Source organism: Callorhinchus milii, unplaced genomic scaffold (genome assembly GCF_018977255.1).
Source record: "Callorhinchus milii isolate IMCB2004 unplaced genomic scaffold, IMCB_Cmil_1.0 Scaffold2, whole genome shotgun sequence".
Taxonomy (NCBI): domain Eukaryota; kingdom Metazoa; phylum Chordata; class Chondrichthyes; order Chimaeriformes; family Callorhinchidae; genus Callorhinchus; species Callorhinchus milii.
The window spans coordinates 36,522,993-36,533,068 of record NW_024704743.1 but is presented as its reverse complement, the minus strand read 5'-3'; the positions used below and the strand labels follow the sequence as shown (position 1 = coordinate 36,533,068).

At 40.8% G+C, this 10,076-nt stretch overlaps 1 protein-coding gene across 1 annotated transcript in view; it reads left to right on the top strand.

Moving 5' to 3' along the window:
* The first annotated feature begins 422 nt into the window (after nt 1-422).
* Nucleotides 423-10,076, top strand: part of trak1a (trafficking protein, kinesin binding 1a) — a 102,809-nt gene continuing 93,155 nt past the window's right edge. Inside the window, 1 exon segment of the mRNA XM_042332309.1 lies at nt 423-567. The gene's annotated coding sequence lies outside the window, so the exon portion shown is untranslated.

Genomic DNA, 10,076 nt, shown 5'->3' with positions numbered 1-10,076 from the left:
TTTAAAACTGACTTCAACAGTTTGTAAATTATGCACACACTGAAACATTACATCAGTGAGTAAATCTAATGGAGTAAATCTGGAGACAGGTGGAATTTTACCCCAGATATTGTAGCAATTCTGATTCTTTCCCCCTCCCCTTCTCCTATTGTTTTGGGAAATAAATCTTAATGCTTCAATCGTGCAAGGAATATTCATACCCACCACTGAAAATGGGAAATAGCAGCTATTGATACAGGAGTTAATGCTAGACAGGAAAAAGGAATCTCGGCAAAGTTCCGATTGGTAGAGCAATTTATGCACTGGTTTTTAAATAGAATAGGCTCTTGGGAGTGCTGCTTCTCCGTATACAGTGCTTACGTGCTGATCATGCATTAGCGTCATTAGCAAAGAGGAGGGATGTAATTTCTTCTCTATCAGTGGGGCTTGGTGTCACCAAGCAGTCATATGATTAAGTGATCAGGACAACTACTTTCCACTGTGTGAGCAATGCAGTTCTTTTGAATTGATTAATAAAATGCAGTTTTCAGCTTCTGTCAATATCTAGAAGCCATGCATTCCAAAAAGGTCAGGTTAGTGAAACTAGCATATACTTGTCTATTGCTTTACAGCGGATGCTGTTTTCTTGTTGTTATTTGTGAGAGTGGCTGTCAGTGCTGCATTCTTCAAAACTATTGAAATGTATGCTTCCATTTATTTCAAGGGGTTATTCATCAAGTGTGAAATTAAAGGGCAAGATATATTAGGATGTTCTCTGATTCCAACCCTGAATTATGGTTAATCTTATTCTTCCCCACCTGTTAAAGTTATTTTGCATGAATCAATCTTAACAAAAGAGAAATATAACAATTTGAACTGTTAGTTTAACACTATATGAATTTGACAGTTGTTTTGAGCCCTTTATATTTGTCATCTGGTTTTGCAATATTTTTAATACAATCTTGTCATCGTATTGAGCCTTGTAAGTAGTTTTTCTGGGCCTTGTGTTTTGCTCTTCGAATATATATGGGGAGAAATTCCACCTTGATCTTCTTTTACTCTCTCCATGGAGCATTTCGGAGTGTACAGAATTTGGCAAGTTATTTAAATACAGTTTACACTACTAGGTTTGAAGCTTGTTTTGTGGAAGTTCTTTTAAGAAATACTTTTAATAATTATCTTTAAAGTTGAGACTGAATTCAATTATTTGCCAAACTCTGCAGTATGATACCTAATGTAGAGTACATTGTGACGCAGATGGAATTTCTCTTATAGTGGTGGTCTTGACTATTCAAGTGCCCTCCTCACCGGTCTCCCTAGCTCCACAAACCACAAAATCCAGTTAATCCATAAATCTGCTGCCCACATTCTCATCTGCACTAAACTCCAAGCCCACATCACACCAGTTCAGGCTCCACTGGCTCCCTATCACCGAACGGATCGATTTTGAGATCCTCACACTAGTCTTCATGCCCTGGCACCTCCATACATCTCCGACCTGCATACTCCCCACCCTACCACCGGAGCCTCTGCTCGACTGGCTCCAGCCTCCTGCGTATTCCTCGTGCCCTCCTTTCCACCATCGGTGGTCGCGCTTTCAGCCACGGTCGGAAGTCTTGTCATTTGTTGAGGCATTGAAACTGAAGTCCACCCTGTCAAGATCCCATGGTGCTAATTGATAAGAGAAAGGAGAATATCCCTATGTCTTGGCCAACAATCCCCAGAGAAGAAAAAAGGTCATTCACTTTTACTATTTGTAAGATATCACTGGGGACAAATTAGCCTTCAACAACGAATTATACTTATATAGAACCTTGTGAATCGAGGGATAGTGGAAGGATACCAGACAGCACAGTCATAAAGAGGAAGGTGTTGAGATGGGTCTTGAAGGAAGCAAAGGAGGGGGCAAAGTGAAGGGATGCTGGGATGGAGTCCCAGAAGGTGGAGAGCCCAGCAGAGCAGAGAGCCCAGCAGCGTGAGGTAGAACAGAGTGAGAATTCTGTTAAGGAATTTGGTGAGAGTGGGAATTGGGAGCATAGGGGGAAAGAGGTGAATATTTATAAAATATATAATAGTTTTATTAATGGATGAACAAGGGGACACTATTTCCACTGGTGGGTGAGTCGGTAACCTGAGGATACCAATTTAAAATTGTTATTAAAAGGGAAGTGAGGAGAAATTTTTTCACATAGTGAGTTGTTCAGATCTGGAATGCATTGCTCGAAAGGGTGGTGGAAGCCAATTCGATAACAATTTTTAAGAGGGAAGTAGATAATTATTTGGGGAGGACAAGTTTGCAGGGCTATGTATATCAGCTGTGAATGTGAACCACAGGTGCTAGCAAGCTGTGCGACGCATCTCCTTCAAGCCCGATCTTGAAGCGCCCATTTGAGCCTTTTCTTGTCCACAACATCTGCGGGCTCACTCATGACAGTGTGGGTCACTGGAACCCAATCAGGTCAGGAGTTGCAATCTGGTTGGTATATCTTTCTGCTCTCCAGCCATGAGGTAGGTCATTTGTAATACTCGAGGCTCAAGAGTTCCTAAAATATGTTACAATAAACAATTTAATAATTGTAATCTCAAGTTTTTTTTTCCATGAGCATGCAACATATCTGCTGTTTACCATTGTTTTTCCAAATTTTAGTTCCTGTAGCTAGTAACAGACTAGATTTTTGGTGTGGTTTGAAGTGAGTGTTCAAGTCATTGAATGACAAGTGACAAGAGCAAGTCTCAAAACTAAAAGAAAGACTATAGGTACTGTAGATCTGCAATAAACCCCAGAATCCTGGGAATCACGATGAAGGCCCTTGTTCAAAAATAACTCTCTTTCTGATACTCGATTTGAATTGCTTCAAATTTCCAGTACTTCCTGATTTTATTTCAGAGCAGGTGCTGAAATGCATTGTTTGTGTTAACTTGAGGTTGAGATATTTGACGTGGCTGAACAGCACCAGGATTTCCAATGTTGTAATGTGGTGCAGCACCATCCTACACTGCCACAAGATGGTTGAGAGTATTGTTAGCTCTTGATTGGGTCTGTTTTTTAAGCTATTGTAGCCAATTGCCTTCATTAAAACATCAAACACAACTTAATTGCTCAGTGCAGTTTATTCAATAACAATTTGCATTTATATATGTATCTCTATTCATGTAACTAATATTCTTTCTGTTCCTTACCAATTGGAGATTTGAATTCTTCACCATTTTGCAAAGGTTGGGTCACATTTCTTGTGCAGATCTAAAGCAGCAAATGAGACATTTCCTTATTCTAACAATACTGACCACTCTGTGTCAAACCTTATTTGTTACGTTTTTTTTCCCCCATTCAAGGAAATGAAATGCACATGAAACGTATTGGTTTGGCTCCTGTGTAATCTCAAATTGGTCTATTGAACGTACTTTCCATCAGATATATGCAGCCAAAAGTGGATTGGTTGGCTTGATGTCTGTTTTCACTGTCCATAACAAAGTAGCCTCTGTTTGCTATATTAAAAACTGAAATTAGTAGGTGGTTAGCTCACGTGTTATGCAGACAGCTTTGAATTCCATGCACTGTGCAGATTCCTCTTTCTCCCTCTGAAGTGTATTTATATATAGCTTCTCTCCTTGATTCCTGAAACAATTTCAGATTTATAAGTGCAGAGTATTACAACAATGATCAATAATTAATGTTGATCCATATATTATCATCTTACAGTATAATTCCACAGAGCTGAAGATACTGTATAAATGGAGGGATCAGTTTAAAGTTGCCATCTGGCCTTATGTTTGTTGGAAAAATCAAACATGACCAACGGCACAGAATTTACAAAAATACTTAATTCACAGAGGGATTGTTGCTAGGAGTAATGTGGCCAAATATTTATTCCGGGGAAATGACTACATGAATATTCCCCAAACAAAGGCTGCATGAATGCCTCATCACAGATAGGGGATCAAATGTGTAGTTGAAATTCTACCAACGTTGCCAGATAATCAGTCACTCATTTCACCCCTTCCCCCATTACTTCCCGAGAATGCAATATAATGTTTCACTTCTGTCTCCAATTTTCTCCTGTCTTGAAGCTGCTGTGTTATGTTGTGGTTTGGTTCCACACACTTCAGAATCTTGACCTGAGTGACTAATTAAGTTGTTGAGTTTCAGTCGGCTATTTCACGATAGGAGAAAGGCTAATCTTCTTCTGAACCCCTGGCAAAGCTTTGCTGAATTGTATTGAGGAGAAGGACTTCGGCTGACTTCTAATCCACCCCCCAATTGCTCAGAGACTGTCTCATGTTTGACTGTTGCCCAGCTGAACAACACTTTCAATAACTCAGGGAAAGAGTGGAGTCCTGTAGCTCAGTGGTTAGAGCACTCGCTTTGCAAGCGAGAGACCTGAGTTCAATTCCAGGCAGGTCAGGGCGAAACCTTGGGCAAGTTTCCTTACTCCACACGCCTAATAATAATCCCTCCAAAACCAAAAACAATAATAAATTGGCATTTTCAATCTACGACTGTTTGTGGGACATTGCTGTGCGCAATTGGCTGCCGCGTTCGCCCACAAATTTACAGTCAATTCACTTTACAGTGTGTTCTGTGAAGCGCTTTGGGACGTCCTTCCGACGTGAAAAGCGCTATATCGAATACAAGGATTATTATTATTATTATTTATTAAGACTTTCCTGGTCTGGATGCCGCAGTTTGATACCGATCACTGCTTTGTTAATTGAACTAGTGAGCAACTACTTTCACAGTACCTGGCTCTTTGTCTTTCAGATTCCCACTTTGGTCAGAAGCAATGTTTCTGCTGCTGAACATTACCTAATAAGTGCAATTGTGTCCAGTTCTTTTTCTCCATTACCCCTTCTGCAGCGGAAACTCTGAAATCTGGGTGCTGTCCTTACATACTTTGATATTCAAAGAGGTGTGTGATCATGCTACTTTGCTATTTAAAATGCATCTGATTTGTGAAGGTTATAAAATGTAGACTGAAAGATTACTGAGTGAGTAATCATGGTCTAACAAATGTCTTATATGATCCAGACACGCCTTGTTCTGTAATGTAAGCTTGGCTCAGTGTAGCACTCTCTGAGTTAGAGGTTATGGGTTCAAGCCCCATGTGGGTTCAAGCCCCATGTGGGGACTCAGGGTTGCAATCCCTCTGCTCTTTTGGAATCCTGGCATTTCAGGGTTTCAATGCCCCATTTGGAATCAACAACAACAACTTACATTTATATAACGCCCTTCACTCAGGGTAGTGTCCCAGAGTGCTTGACAATAGCGGAGTCTGACCCCGAGCTGGGGGAAAGGGAGGGTGGAGGTGACCGTAAGCTTGCCCAACAAGGAAGGTCTTTAGGGGGGATTTGAAGGTGGGGAGGGAGGGGGCAAAGTGGAGGGATTGACGGAGAGAGTTCCAGAGGTTCTGGGGCGTAGTGGCTGAAGGTGGAGCGGAGGGGATGAGGGACGAAGAGGAGGCCAGAGCCAGCCGAGTGGAGGCAGTGGGTGGCGGAGTGGGGGTAAGCAGGTCGGATAGGTAGGAAGGTGCGAGGGCATGCAAAGATTTGAAAACAAGTGAGAGATCTTGAAGTCGATCCATTCGTTGATTGGGAGCCAGTGGAATCTGGTAAAGACTGGTGTGATGGGGGTACAGAGTTTTGTGCAGGTGAGTATCCAGGCAGAGTTTTGAATTAATTGCATTTTGTGTGTGGTCGAGCTGGGGAGACCAATGAGGAGGGCATTAGAATAGTCCAGCCGGGAAGTGACGGAAATGTGGACGAGGGTTTCAGCTGCTCTTGTTGTGAGGTATAGACGGAGGTGGGCAATGTGACGGAGGTTGGAAAAACGCGGTCCTGGTCAGGGAACATATGTGTGGTAGAAAGGAAAGCTGGGGATCGAACCTGACACCTAAGTTGCACATGGTTTTGGTGAGTCTGAGGGAGATCCCAAGGAGATTGAAGATTTCAGACCCGCAGGAGAGAAGACATTGACGGGAGCCAAAGAGTCTTGTCGACATTCAGCTATGGGATGCTATCCCATGTGAAGGGTGCTATATAAATGGAAGTTGTTGTTGTGTGCAAATTGGCTGCCATGTTCACCTACAAATAAAGTTACTGCACTTCACAGTTAAAAACTTGTGAATATTCATTCTCCATCAAATGGATGAGACTGATGGTAAATTACAAATATTCAAGAATCTAGTGCTTCTTGGTAATACTATAATTCCACTATGGTGTTTGTTAAGTGAAATTGGTCTTGTATATCAAAATCTATAGAACTTTGTGCCATTGTATGAGTGAAGCTCAAAATTCAAAAACCTGGCCTGTGACTTCACCTCTTTGATCTGAAATGAATTAAACCTCTCAAACTCAAGTTGTGTAATACAGTTCAAGTTGTGTAATACAGTATAACAATGCCATTTTATTTCAAAGCCACACAAAAACCTTTTATTTTTATTGTGGATAAAGTTGGATAATTTAAGTCTTGAAATTGTGGAGTGTTTTCCCTGAGCAACATCTGCGTGTTTTTAAAACCTGATTCAGCGCATGGATGAAACTATAGCCTTGCGTCAAGATTCCTACATTTTTCTGAACGTGTGCACATTAGACGAGCAGTTTACATTGGTGACATTTTGAGTCCAAGTAAATTCAGCTTGCCCCAAATCTGTCTAAATTTCCTTTAACGAAATGTTAATGTCTGTTAGATAACATAAACAAGGAACAAAGAAGTGCTGTTCAGCCTATCAGAACCATTCCTTCCATATATAATGTATAGTGGAAACGGGTGCTGGAAATCTGCAACTCTCTGCCCCAAAAGGCTGTGGATGCTGGATCAATTCAAACTGAGATGGGTAGATTTTTGTTAGGTAGGGATATCAAGGGATATGGAGCAAAGTTGGGTAATTGGAGTTGAGGTACAGATCAGCCATGATGTAATAGAATGGCAGAATAGGCTCAAGGACTGAATTGCCTACTCTTGTGCCTATGTATAATCTATTCCAGTTTGATTTCAACCAACTTTCATCTCCAGAGCAAAGCTTGTTTCTTCAGCCTTTTGTGCTCTTTCTTGCACTTCACTTTACCCCTTCCCATTTATGTATTCTGTTGAGAAAATACTCTTTTTGAAATGAGAAATTGGAGTGAGCTGGAACAAAGTGCCCTTCTATTGCAGCTGCTAAATATCTTTTACAACTGGAGAAGGGATATTGAGGAGTAAACTGTGAAAAGCAATGATTACATCTGAAACAATTTCCTCAGTGAATGCTAAATAACTGCCTTGGAATAATTTGAATCCCCTTTTTCCCGACTAACTATTTGGGGCTGTAATACAATAATAATTTACATTTAATATAGTGCCTTTCGTGTCATGAGGATGTCTCAAAGAACTTCACATAGCTGATGCCCAAGCTAGAGAAGAGCCAAAGGTGATCGAATGTGTGGTTGAAAAGATAGGTTTGAAGGCAGCCAGGAGGGCGGGGACAAGGCAAGTGGTTCTAGAATTGAGTTCCAGAGAGGAGGGGCAGAAACCTGCCCACCAATGATGGCTGTAATGGTAATAATATTTTTGAATGGTGAAGTACAGTAAGCAGAGATAATAGATAATAGATCTTCTGAGAATAGCTAAATTTAATCCCCTTCTGAGAAAATTCCCAAAATTTCTTTGCTTTAACCTAAAGTATTCAAGGAATAGTTCACTGGACTTTTAACAAATTCTTGCAAGGGTAATATTTCGATAATGGTCCCACAAGGTGTATTGTATATTCAGGGCAACATTGTGCCTTGTGTGGTCTTCTTGATCTTCTTGTGGAGTCCTGTAGCATATTGATTAGAGCACTCGCCCTGCAAGCGAGAGAACCTGGATTCAATTCCTGGGCAGGGCGGAACGTCTTGAAGATGTGATAAGGCGCTATATCAAATGCAAGGATTATTATTATTGGTCAATATCTCAGTGGCCAGATGATAACAGAGTGAATAAATGGCAGACGTCAGGGGAGTGCGATTGCTGCTGACTTCCTATAGGCGGTGTGCAGGAAGTGCCGCTAACATCACTTTCTACCTGCTGCGGATGCGGGCGATGATGAAGTGGCGCTGAAGTCACTTGATGTGCAGAACAGGAAGTGCCAGTGATCCAGGAAGTGAGCCAATTGTTTTTAGTGCCGGAAGCCGGTTACTCTGCGTCACGTCTGTACAGCACTTCCAGGCACCATAAGGGTACAGCGCATCAGTGTTAAAAGTGGACTCTTGCGAGGCACCTAATGGGGTTCCATTGCACAATGGCAATGTGAAAGGATTTCATTTTTTTATTTGGATAGACTTGCAGACACCTGCCTGGTGTATTGCTTCTTCTTATTCGGTATGATTCAGTGTGCCTGTATGTTTTTTTAAAAAAAATACCTTCCCAACTTGGATATTGTTGGCTGGCATTGTGCGTCCTGATATTTTGCTGTAATTATACCACACCCAGATTGAGAAAATCTTTTTGAAGTGTGGAAGATGTCTTCTTTTAAAACATTTTCCTGCAGGCGTGTGTAATAATCTTGACACGCCATTAAATTGCTCATATGATTTTTAAACAAAACAGATATGTTTAATTGTTCTATTTTCCCTTCATAGCTCTAGGCGACAGTTTCAGGAGTACAGGAAATGCTTTAGCAAGAAATTAAGTTAGTTTTGAAAATCTTCTTGGAGTACTATAAAGGAGGGAAGATGAACAGATGGTTCAGATTAAATTATTTTGCAACAGCATGGTGAAGAGGCTATAAGGGGTTAGGGAAAGGGCAGATAATATACAGTCTATTCACTTTTCAGTATATTCTGTGAAGCGCTTTGAGACATCTCAAAGACGTGATAAAGCTCTTTTACAAATGGAAGGATTATAACTATAAATAGACTGAAGGGATTTTATTAAGTTGCGGCTTCATGTAATAACAACAACAACAACAAAATTACATTTGTATAGCTCCTTTCACCAAGGTGCTGATGAAGGTAACTAGAAGCAGGCTTATTGTTTCTGAATTTGGGGTCCAGTTTACAAACTTCTGGGCAGCTCAATCAAAGGACATATTGTCTGGACCCAAAGTAGTTGCCAGTACCAGGGATAGTATGAAATTATTGGATAGTATCTGAAGTCAGTGTAAGGGTGCTGAACAAACTGTCTTGAAATTGAGCACAAATTGGAACAAAGTAATTAGATTCTTAAATAAAGATGAAAATTCACTGGTTAGAAACGCTCGTGAAATCGGTCACACTGACTAGTAGACCCTCAGGAAGATGGTGAGTCCACTCCAGAAGTGATGCCAGCAGTACCCTGACCAACCCGGAAGCAGGAATGGCAGAGATTTTTTCGATGGACATTTTATATAGATGTGTCTGAATCTCTAGAATCGCATCATAAGTGTTTTGAGATGTCCTCCTGACGTGAAAGGCGCTGTATAAATGTAAATTTATATTGTATAACATGGGCACCTTGTATTTGGTTTCAAAACAAGAATGGATTGTAAAGCAGTAAGTTCTAGTACACTGCCAATTCTATTATTTTTTTGACCATTGAGCAGATGATGACTATTAAATCAATTGCTCTAACAGTTAGTACTAAATCGATATGAGATGAAGGGCAAATGGTTTCTGAAATAATTAGGTTTCATACATAAAGTTAGTCCCAATCTTTGGAAAGTATTTAAGAATTTATTTGGTTTTCAGTGTTGCAGTGGATCGATTTAGTTCAGCGGTCGAGGGGAAGAGACCGTGTTATCAGAGCACTTATTAACCTTTATTGAGGCCGTTATGTTGTGTGTCGATTTAAACTGGCTGTAGATCCTGAGGGAGGTCAGTGAACACTGGCAATGTCAAAAGTTCATTGCCGATGGGTATTGTAACTGACTGCTCAGCCCACCTACAGCCATCCAAGGTGTCACTGCTACTGCCTTCCTTAGAGGCACTTGACAAGAAGTCATCCTTGATCATCACCCATTGCTATGGCCTATTTCCTGAGCTATATGGAAGCTAAATGTGAATCTAAGAATGATTCCTCATTCTTTGAAAGTACTTCACGCATCTTGTTGCCACAAAAGAGGCACTTGCTCTTGTATAGATCCCTTCATTATAGAGTGAACGACTTG